Below are 10907 nucleotides of genomic sequence, written 5' to 3'. Positions count from 1 at the left end.
ATTACTGTTTTTAATATACATGCATTACCGTATATACTCGACTATAAGCCGAGTTTTTCAGCACGATTTTTCGTGCTGAAAACACCCCCCCTCGGCTTATACTCGAGTGAACTCTCCGCCCTCAGTGGTCTTCAACCTGCGGACCTCCAGAGGTTTCAAAACTACAACTCCCAGCAAGCCCGGGGAGCCATCGGCTGCCCGGGCTTGCTGGGAGTTGTAGTTTTGAAACCTCTGGAGGTCCGCAGGTTGAAGACCACTGCAGCCTTCGACATCATCCAGCCCCCCCTCCCCCCCTCAGGCGGTAATGATGAAGGGGGGATGATGACAGGCAGTGATGATGAAGGGGGGGATGATGACAGGCGGTGATGATGATGAGGGTGTTAATGACGGGGGTCTGGATGATGAAAGGGGGGATGATGTACTTCCCACCCTAGGCTTATACTCGAGTCAATAACTTTTCCTGGGATTTTGGGGTAAAATTAGGGGCCTCGGCTTATATTCGGGTCGGCTTATACTCGAGTATATACGGTAAACTGATACACTTGTATTGGTACAACACACATCCCTCTGTTGTAATGATTTAAGTTTTACACACTTATGTTGTATATAGATGTTTTTTAAAAAAAAGGGTTCATTATTTCTATGGCATTACTGTTTATTTTCCCCCAAAACTACTCCCTTCTTGTCCAAGGGCTGTATCTGGTATAGCCGCTCAAACTCATTCAGGTGAAAGAGCCTAAGCTACAATACCACAAGCATCCGAATGTGGTGCTGTTTTTTGCTGCAGTTGGATCACATGGAGAGCATTGTGTAGTTGAGAGGGTCGAAACAGTACAAAGCCTTTTAGAATGCAAAAACCGAGTCATAGGTGCCTACGACCTAGATCTTTATTCAGGTTCAGAAATAAAAAAAGAACGAGGAAAAAAATAAAAGCTTAATTCCTCTCCTCTATTTCGGATCTTTCCATAAGAAAAAAAATAAATAAGTGTGACCTGCAAATAAGGTGTGTGAATTTGGCCTTAATGCTTTCATCTAATGGTGAATGGCAGGATGCATGAGCAGGGTTCTGCACCAAAACCGACCACCTTTTAAAAATCCTGATATGATTTTTCCTATTCTCCTTAATTTAGAATAATAATGTAAATAAAATATTCCTAAAATCTAAGTCTGATTTAATCCATTTCCTCCCAGATCTCTCTGCAAGGATGTGCATTGAAGGAGTTAATGAGCAGAACTGTGCCAGGAACCAGCATCTGGTATATAAGGCAGAGCAGGGTTGGAGGATGCAGGGCCCTGGACTCTGGATAGTGGTGCAGTGTTATGCCTCAGTGTATTTTAATGGAATATCTACTTCTGCTCTATGGGAAAGGAGCTAAAAATAGCATCCGTGGGTCTCTCAGGGCTGTTCATTCTGTGACAGTGACTTGCAGGCACCAGATCGTATGCAGCCTGCAACAGGGGGGGGGGACATAGGATTATTCTCAGTGACACATCCATATACTGGATTTCCTTAAAGCAATACATAAATTTGCCCATCTTTTTTTTTATTTTTTTTTATTTTTTTTAAATTAAAAATAGAAGATTTTTTTCCTCTCTATTTTCCTACAGAAGGAAATCTATTCTTTCTCCTTCCAGACATGAATTTACAGTGGGAATATACAGGGATCCTTCAAGCCAAAGCAGATGGTGTATGGGGCGAAGCTGTGTTCCTTGCAAGCTTTGATCTAGCAGGGAGAGAAGCTTACCAGGTGAGCCACTAACCCTATGTTACCATCCATGTGTGTTTGCAGGGATGCATGCCAAAAGGATTCTGGGCACAGACGCTGGGACTTGTACGGGGGTAATGCTTACTATTGTCTTTAAAAGATCCCTAGTGCTTCTATTGCATTCCATTAGTCTTACTTTATGTATTGAACCCTGATTTGTTTCCAGTTATTAATAATATTTTTTTTCTTTATTTTATTTTATTTAAATATTATTGCTTTTTGAACTTTTTAAAATATTAATGCTGCGCAGTTTTATTTATTTCTTCATTTGTATTGATTGATTTATATCCCTTTTAAATTAGAGACTATTTGGCTGTAAGATCTGGACAGGGAGAGGGGTGAGACACAAATATGGAATCATAGAATAGGGGGAGATGAAATAATATGTGGCGCCACCCTGTTTATTTTTAGACTCCTGAAAAGGCGTTTCAGAAATCGCTCAAAATGGGTTAATCTGAAAGGCCATGAAAACCTCATTACAATGCATTGAGGCACCTAGGCTTTTACAACTAGCTTATACTTGCCCAGAATGGTGTATCCTATTTTAAGTAAAGCATTTTTTTTTACCTCTGCTGAAATTAGGTTGTTTATTAATATTATAACTAGTATTATAATATTTTCATTAGTGCCAATTTAATGTTCTATAACCATTATTTTCCTGGTTCGAAAAAGAAGTAACTAAAATATATAATATGTAAATATTTATTATTATTATTACTATTCCAATCAGAATAACAAGATATCATTGTGGAGATGGGCAAACCTCGTTTGGATGCATAATTACCCTTATACACTAATTAAACTCTACCAGCCCACCCCTTGTGTCTATTTGCTAAGATCCCTAAGTGCTGCAGCATATTGCAGAGTACGAGAGAACTGATAATTCTGGAATGTTGCTAAAAATATAACCTCCCCAGGAAAAGCTGAACAACCTGGGATTTGAGGCGCAGATGGTCATAATCTTCAATTACTCCTGGTTACAAATAACAAAAGAATAATCCTAATTAATAATAATTTATTGATGATGGCCTTGTTCACTTCCCCTGCCTGAACTATAAGCTTGTGCAGAGGGAAAAAAAACCTGTGATTTGCATAACGCAGTGTATAAAGAATGATTTGAATTGGTAATATGATGGCGTTTGAGTGGTTACACTCCTGTTCTTTGTAAGCGATAGCAATATCAAAACACCCCCTTGCACAGTGAGCGGCAGCTCTCTGTAGCCTGACGCGCACATATTCATCTGCTAGAGCTTTGAACTCATCAAATATATAGAGGGAAAAAAAAGAGAAGGGAATGAGATGATGTGCAAACAAAAGCAATAATTTACCATAGACGATAATGAAAAATGATTGAGTTTGATTGCAGGCGCTGGCTGGTTGGGCACTGCAGGAACAAGGTTACTATCAAACAGTGTAGTCTGTTGTTCTACACTTTTTGATAGGAGCGGGAAGAGAAAAAGGAAAGAAAAAAAGAGAAGAAAAAAGTTTTTGGAATGGTTGTTGAGGGATCAATGCGGTGGTCTTATGTTTATAGCATTGGGTTCTATAACAGTTGTGCTATGATGTTCTATGTTAACTGACGTGTTTTAATATTCATAATAACTGTGGGGTTTATTGTGCTCATATTTTAAGGTAACCCATTGGCAAAGTGAGGGTGAGGAGAGAGCATAGGCAATTGTTGAGTAGCAATTGGTCCCTTGACAGTACAATAATGGGGGGCAAGAAGAATGCAGGAAAAGAAGACTTGGTGCCCAACCGCATGTCGGGAAGTTGGACATCAACCCGACAAAAGGAGAGGGAGCGGTGGGTAGAAGTTCAATGGAAAAATTCCTTAGATCTCCAGTAACTAAAGGTGGAAAGGTGGGACAACAAGAGCTAGACAAAAGAAAACAGTAGTGGAAAATAGAGAGGAAAAGGAGATAGAAGAGGAAAATCAGGTAGAAGAAGAGACAAAAGCAATGCTCAATGAAATATTTGATGGTGTAGAAAAAAACCAATGTAGCAATAAGGGAGGTCCAAAGTCAGATAGGAGAAGTAAGACAGGATACTGTAATATTAAGACATGATTTAAAAAAAATCAGAGAAAGGTTGATTGAGGTTGAAGAAAAAGTTAAAGGGGTGGAACAAAAAGTGGGTGAGACAGAGAAAGAGGTGGGTACGCTCTCAAGGATGTATCAAGAATTGTGTGTCAAAGGGAGGGACCTAGAAGACAGAGGGCCACGTTCAAACCTAAGAATAGTTGGGGTTCCAGAAAAAACGTAAGGAAATGATTGTAGAGGATTTGTTAAAGGGGTACTCCGGCGCTAAGACATCTTATCCCTATCCTAAGGATAGGGGATAAGATGCCTGATCGCGTGGGTCCTGCTGTGTGAAAGATAATGGGGGTCCCCAGCGACGGGACCCCCGCGATCAGGCATCTTATCCCCTATCCATTGGATAGGGGATAAGATGTCTTAGCACCGAAGTACCCCTTTAAGAACTGGATATTAGAAAATTTTGATAAACAATGCCTCTCCAGTATATTTTAAGTAAAGAGGGCACATAGGGTACCTTCAAAATCCCCCCCCCCTTCCAGGTTCCTATTGGTTAGATTACTGTTGGCAGCAGACAGAGATTAAATTCTGAGGGTAGCAAGAGGAGGAGTGGATAAAGAGATTGATGGCAACAAAATAATGATCTATCCAGATTATTCCAGGGTAACGCAGCAGGCTAGGTTAAATTTCTTTACAAGTGAAAAAAGGTTAAGCGAAGCAAATATTAGGTACTCATTATTAATTCCAGCCAAACTTAGAGTGATATACAAAGAAAGGTCATGGTCCTTCACTTCGGTGGAGAAGGTAAATGAATGGCTGGAAAAATAAAGGATTAAGTAAACTAATTAGGTTTTAATATAATAATTGATATGTAGCTATGTTGTTGTGTAGGAATTGATAAGGTGAATGGCCGGGTGGTGGGCTTAAGATAGAGGTTTGACAATTTCAAGGGGGTGGGGGGTTTGGGGTAGCAGACGGGGGGGGGGGGGTGTTTGTTTGTTTTTTCCCCTTTCTCTCTCCCACAGACGGTTTCATTTAAATGAAGGTATTAATATGGAATGTGAGGGGGTTGGCGGATAGGACGAGACGGACGACAGTCTATAAAGTGATAGATAAACATTTGCCATGAATTATCTGTTTATTAGAGACACATTTAACAGCTGAAAAAATTTAAATTTTATAGAGAAAATGGATTGCTCAGCAATTCCATTCATTACATACCTGCTATTCTAGAGGTGTAAGTGTTAATACACAAAGGGTTAGAGGTAGAGGTGTTGAATTCTAAAGTAGATAAAGAAGGTAGATATGTGTTTTTGGTATTAAATTGGGAGGGAAGAAGATTGCTGTTCGCTTTCGTCTATGTGCCACCCCCCTATTCACCTGGAGTATTTTATTAATTATTTAGGTATGCCAATGACAAAGGAGGTATCCCAATTGTTTTGATGGGTGACAATAATGCAGTGGTCAGCAAAGAAAAAGATAGGTTAAGGATAGGAATACAGAGCCCCAAATGTGGTATAACAACTTTAAAGAACATTATGGATGATATGGACTATTGGAGAGAGAGAAACCCAGAACTCAAAGTGTACTCTTGTTATAATAAATCCAAGAAAACATTGTCCCGTATAGACAATATATAGATATGGTAATGGGAGATAAAGAGATAGTGCCCTGGATAAAAGACATCAGATATGAACCTTGGAGTATATCCGATCATGCCCCCATTGATGCTACGAATTATATCAAAGTAGATAAGGCAGATAAGTATGAGAGTAGAGCCCTTATGGGTAGAGGTATGGGGAGAAGATAGTGAAATCATTGGTAAAATGCAGTCATATTATCAAACTAATGATGGATCAGCTTCAGAGGGTATTATTTGGGATGCTTTTAAGGCGGTATTGTGAGGCATTTGGAAAGAAAAAATTGTGAGGATGAAGAGAAAGGCGAAAAAAGAGGAGGTCAGAATGGAAGTGGAGCAAACAGAACAGCATCAGAAAAGGATAGAAGGAAATGGGAGGAGGCAATAGCGAGATATAAAGAGTTACTGGCGGCTAAGGCTAAAAAAGTAATATTTCAGTCCAAGCAAAAAAGGTATTTAGAAGGAGGAAAGCTGGGAAGATTTTAGCCAATTTGACAAAAGAAATGAAAGAAAAAACAATGTTTGTAGCTGTCAAAGATAAAGACGGATTGATGGTAAAAAAAACAGGAAGAAATTATTAAGGTCTTGTCTGATTTCTTTAAAACTTTATATACCTCACAATTGGGAATAGGAAATGCAAAGATAGGTTGATAATTGTGAGCTGCCAAAACTAACAAAGGAAGCTGTAGAAGCATTAACGAAATTATGGAGAACGAGGTGTGGAAGGTGGTCAGAGAAGCACCCAGATCAGGAGCCCCAGGCCCAGATGGGCTGCCATAGGAACTATATAACAAATATGATGACATTCTTGTTCCAAGACTAGTAAGCGCATTTAGAGACATTTTTTTAAATGAAACTGTACCCCCCCTCTATGAGAGAGGTAGTAATAACTCTTATTCTAAAGCCTGGGAAAGATGAACATGAACCTGATAATCTCGCTGCTAAATACAGATATGAAGATACTGGCAAAGATCTTGGCAGTGAGATTTGCAAAGGTAATGCCATTACTAATATCAACTGATCAGTGTGGATTCATGAGTGATAGAACAACAGCGGATAATGGGGGAGATTTATCAAAACCTGTCCAGAGGACAAGTTGCCCATAGCAACCAATCAGATCGCTTCTTTCATTTTTAACAAGGCCTCTGCAAAATGAAAGAAGCGATCTGATTGGTTGCTATGGGCAACTTTTCCTTTGCACAGGTTTTGATAAATCTCCCCCAATGTGAGGAGACTGTTTGGGAATTTGCAGTTAGAAGGGGAGGGGAGTATTCGCTCCATCCTGTCACTGGAGGCAGTTAAGGCCTTTGACAGGGTTGAGTGGTCCATCATTTGGACTGTTATGAGGGGGTATGGGTTTGGAGAGGGGTTTATTAAGTGGTTGGAAATACTATATGGTGCGCCAAGGGCTTCGGTTTTGATAAATGGGGTACAGTCAGATGGATTCCAATTATCAAGAGGAGCTAGGCAGGACTGTCCTCTGTCTCCCCACATCTTTGCCCTCTATATAGAACCATTGGCAATAAAGATCAGAAATATGGAATCAATGGATGGGTTTGGATGTCGGGGGACAGAGGACAAAATATCATTATTCGTAGATGACATTATTATATATTCAAAATTTACAACAGGTATTGTATTGCATCATAGATAAAATTTAAGAGTTTGGTGAAAAATCAGGATTAAGTATGAACTGGAATAAAACTGTATTGATGCCACTGGATAGACAGATAGCTCATAAAAAAAATTTAAAATAATAAAGGAGGAGGAAACATTTAAGTATTTGGGGATAGTTGTAGGACGGGACGTTACGAAATATTCGGAATTAAATGTATGGCCTATTTTGAGAAAGATAAAGGCAAAAATCTAAATCTGAGTATGGCAGATAGGATTAGTTTATTAAAGATGATAGTTCTGCCACAGATTTTGTTTGTTTTGTCCAATAGTCCAGTATTGCTGGGTTAACACATTTTTTAAGAAATTGAAGCCATGGAAAGAAAACTGGTCTGGAAAGGCAAAAAAAACAAGAATGAAAACTATGTTATTTATGTAAGGAATTGAAGAAAGAAGGACTAGTCATTTCTGATTTTAGACTCTATTTTATAGCGGCACAACTGATTCTTTTGTAAATATGATAAAGGAAAAAAGTACATGTGTGATGATATGGGGAATTTTTTAGAATCAAAGGTGAATTGTAAGGAGCCTTTAGCAGAACTGGTAGGTAGAGTACGGGCACAAATGAAAAAAGTTATGAAGTTATTCGTTACCTTCTATTTTATGACGTTATTGGTTGTATTGCCTATGCTCTTTGGAAAATCAATCAAAAACTATTGAATCATAAAAAAGTTATGAAGGTGGAAGGTTTATTAGAGTGCACAAGATTATTTAATAATATGAGATTTAAAGAATTAGATGAACAAGAGTGGAGGTTCTGGGATAAATATAAATTAAAATCTGTTACACTATTTTTTTAGGGTGGAGCACTCAGATCATTCGATGACTTGAGTGCGCAGTATAAAATTCCAAATAACATGATGTCTTTATTTAGAGATACACAATTAAGGGAAGCAGTTAAAAAAATAGATAAGAAAGAAAAAATATTTATTCACAAGTGTTCGATAATGATGGTTTTAAGGGAAGGCATAAATAGAAAAATGATTTCTAAGTTGTATAAAATTATGTTGGAGGTAAAAGGTCAAGGGTTGAGGAATGGGAAAAGGATATTGGACAAGTGTCAGAGAAGGAGTGGAGAGAAATTTGGGAAGAGAGTTCTACTAATATTAAAAATGGATCACATAAGATTACACAATTTTTTGTAACACATAGGCTCTATTATACGCCACAACTTCTGGCAACAATAGACAAATCTAAAAAATATAAATGTTTAAAATGTGATGGGGAAGAAATGTTTTTTTTCCATATGTACTTTGAGTGTCCAATTTTGAAGGAATTCTGGTCTTGGATTATAAGGTTGGTTGAGAAAAGGTTAGGGTTAGAGGAGGGAGGAAAATGAATAACCTGTTTAATAGGCAGAGGAAGACCGGAAGAAAGTAGGATGGATAAGGTGTTAAGAGGTAAAGTGCAATTTGTATCCAGACTTCTAGTGGCGAGAAAATGTACGCCTAAAGAAGCCCCAAATATGGGATGAATTTTATGTTACAGTGCGCAAAATAATACATTTTGAATTTGGGTGGGCAGTTAAGTCAGGGTGTCTGCCAAAATGTCATGCAATTTGGGACAAATGGATTGAAAGTATGACGGAGAGAGAGAGAAACTATGTCTGGTGGAAAATCTTAGATAAGAGATAAAGGAAAATATATTTTATTTTATGTTTTTTTTCCCTTCCCGTCTGTTTTTGGTTGGAAGTGGTGGAGGGAGAGGGCTGATAGGCAAGATAGTGTAGGTTTTCCTTTTCCTTTTTTTCCTTCTTATTCTCACTTTGTACAGGCTGGTGCCCTGTCTGACCAAAGGTAACCCTAATGACAGATTGACGGAATATGTTGGAAATGATAGATGGGGGTGGAGTACAACTTGTAGAGAATTTCCCCTTATTTTTTTTCTTTCTTCTTTAACTGAATTTATATGTATTTGTTTTTTGCTCTTTTTCTTTCCCCTCCCTCTCTTTGTTTCTCTTCTATTTTTTATTGAGTGTATGTTGTTGGCCTCCTCACCTTCATTTAATAGAGGTGTTGTATGGAAATTTTGTGATGGAGAAAAATTCGGATGTAGTTGGCTTATTAAACTGATGAAGGCTGCATAAAGCATAGTTTGCAAATGGAATAGGTTGGAGCAAAGATAAGTCTTAGTTTCTCCTCGAGCTTGTTGATCCTGGGGATAGGTAATAAACATATCAACAATAGATCACGAGAGAGTCATGAAGGTTGGCGCCACAGGAGGGTACCATCTCTTTTTGGCAAGAGGAGTAAGCTGAAATATAATTTATGATATACACTTTAAAAAATACTAAATGGCTAAAACAGCTAGAAAGAAAGAAAGGCGAAAGAGGAGAAGCCATGAATGTGAAGAAAGAGGAAAAGAGGTGTTGAGGAGTGGTGTGGTAGTGTTTATTTATTTATTTTTATATAGGGAAGTGGAAATTTTATGTATAGTTGTAAGTAATAAAGGGGATTATATACATAATGGGCCTTACTAAGCTGAAACCGATCAGTTTTTGTCGGGTTATTTTCGCGCAGAGTGTCTGCGACATGTCTGCGCCAGTCTGTGCCAGTGTGCGACAGTGTGCACCTGGAAAATCCGACAAACCCAACATTACACAGTGAAAAGCCAAAAAAGGGCAAAGGGAGCATGGCTGGTCCAAAAGGGGGCGTGGTTTCACAACCCGACCGATTTACTATTGAATTTACAGAAAATCCTGTGGATAAATGACTGGAAATTTACACCTAGAAAAAGCTGGTAAGAAAATTTTCCCGACTTTTCCCAATAGTAAATACTAAGGAATCCTGCAAGTCTGAAACAACATTTCCCACTAGTAAAAACCCGACACTCTTAGTAAATGAGGCCCAATGAGTTTGTAGGGTTTATGGGTGATAAAAGGTCGGACAAGGCACTAAGCCTAAAATTGAGGAGTATAAAGGGGGGGGGGGGGGGGGGGTTGGGTGATTTATTCATATTATATGATGATATGGTTTGTAATCATATGATGATGTATTAGAATAGAAACCAATAGAAAAACCAGCGCTTGGGGACGGTTCAGAAGAAATAACAGTCAAACCATTTTGAGGTAGATTGCCATAAAGGTAGACTTACTTCACTAGAGGAGATGTGTAGATGGCATTGCCTTTCACATCATCCCCTTCCAGGAGAGTCTTACAGAATGGCCGGGCAGCCCGTGAGTATATAGGATAAGGTTTATTGCGATAAACCTTATCCTATATACTTACGGGCTGCCCTGCCAATGGTTCTTCTGAACCGTCCCCGAGCGCTGGTTTTTCTATTTGTTTCTATCCTATATATACGGACCATGGTTTTGTGATTCCGCCTCACCCTGCGCCCTCCCTAAGGGATGTCTACATAACGGAGATTGGTTCAGTTTATAAGCGTGAAGAGGACTCCAGGTGTTAGTGGGGATCACTGTTCTTGTGACCTCCCACATACACCGGGTGAGTACATACCTCTTATATTTTCATTGGTTTTTGGGATTTGAGCGCCGCCTTTTTTCTTTTTACCTATTATGATGATGTATTATTGATTGCAAAAAAATATATATAAAGAATTAAAAATAATGTAGTCTGTAAAAGAAGTGAAGCTTCACCATTACTACTACTTTGAAGACTGTACTAGGGGATTGCATAAATAGCAATTCTATGCATCTTACTTTTTGGCTGGTGGTGGTCAATCACTTGATAATCCAAGTTAGACTGATCCAAGACAGACTGATCCAAGATACGATGAATGGCTGACGGGCCAGTTTCATGTTACATAGAGCTTTATAGCGCGAAACCGGCCCGT

The 10907-nt window shown here is 38.7% G+C and overlaps 1 protein-coding gene across 1 annotated transcript in view; it reads left to right on the top strand.

The window, feature by feature from the left end:
* The first annotated feature begins 1383 nt into the window (after positions 1-1383).
* The window catches only part of ANKRD34A (ankyrin repeat domain 34A), a 28356-nt gene continuing 18832 nt past the window's right edge, over positions 1384-10907 (top strand). The window contains exon 1 of the mRNA XM_056546007.1: positions 1384-1748. The gene's annotated coding sequence lies outside the window, so the exon portion shown is untranslated. The remainder of the gene's footprint in view (positions 1749-10907) is intronic.

The sequence above is a fragment of the Hyla sarda genome, chromosome 11 (genome assembly GCF_029499605.1).
Source record: "Hyla sarda isolate aHylSar1 chromosome 11, aHylSar1.hap1, whole genome shotgun sequence".
NCBI classification, from domain to species: Eukaryota; Metazoa; Chordata; class Amphibia; order Anura; family Hylidae; genus Hyla; species Hyla sarda.
The sequence above is the reverse complement of the archived record's forward strand: the minus strand, read 5'-3'. Positions and strand labels throughout refer to the sequence as shown.